Below are 276 nucleotides of genomic sequence, written 5' to 3' on the forward strand. Positions count from 1 at the left end.
CTACCACTTTTTTTTTTACCTAAGTTCCCCCTCCTTCGAACAATCACCTGAAAACCCACATTTGCCAGTTAATCTTCACTCTGACTCCTAATACCTGTAATTACATATAAAAACCTATAATTATATAGTCAGATACACACAAGGGGCTATAGGCCAATCAGTTATCTTGGAATAATAATGATATGTATGTAATTATTATATTTTGTATGTGTATATGTGTGCGGGGGGGAGGGGGGTCATAAGAATGGTGGTGATGGTTAATTGCCGTGGTAATTG

The sequence above is a fragment of the Penaeus monodon genome, chromosome 15 (genome assembly GCF_015228065.2).
Source record: "Penaeus monodon isolate SGIC_2016 chromosome 15, NSTDA_Pmon_1, whole genome shotgun sequence".
Classification (NCBI taxonomy): Eukaryota; Metazoa; Arthropoda; class Malacostraca; order Decapoda; family Penaeidae; genus Penaeus; species Penaeus monodon.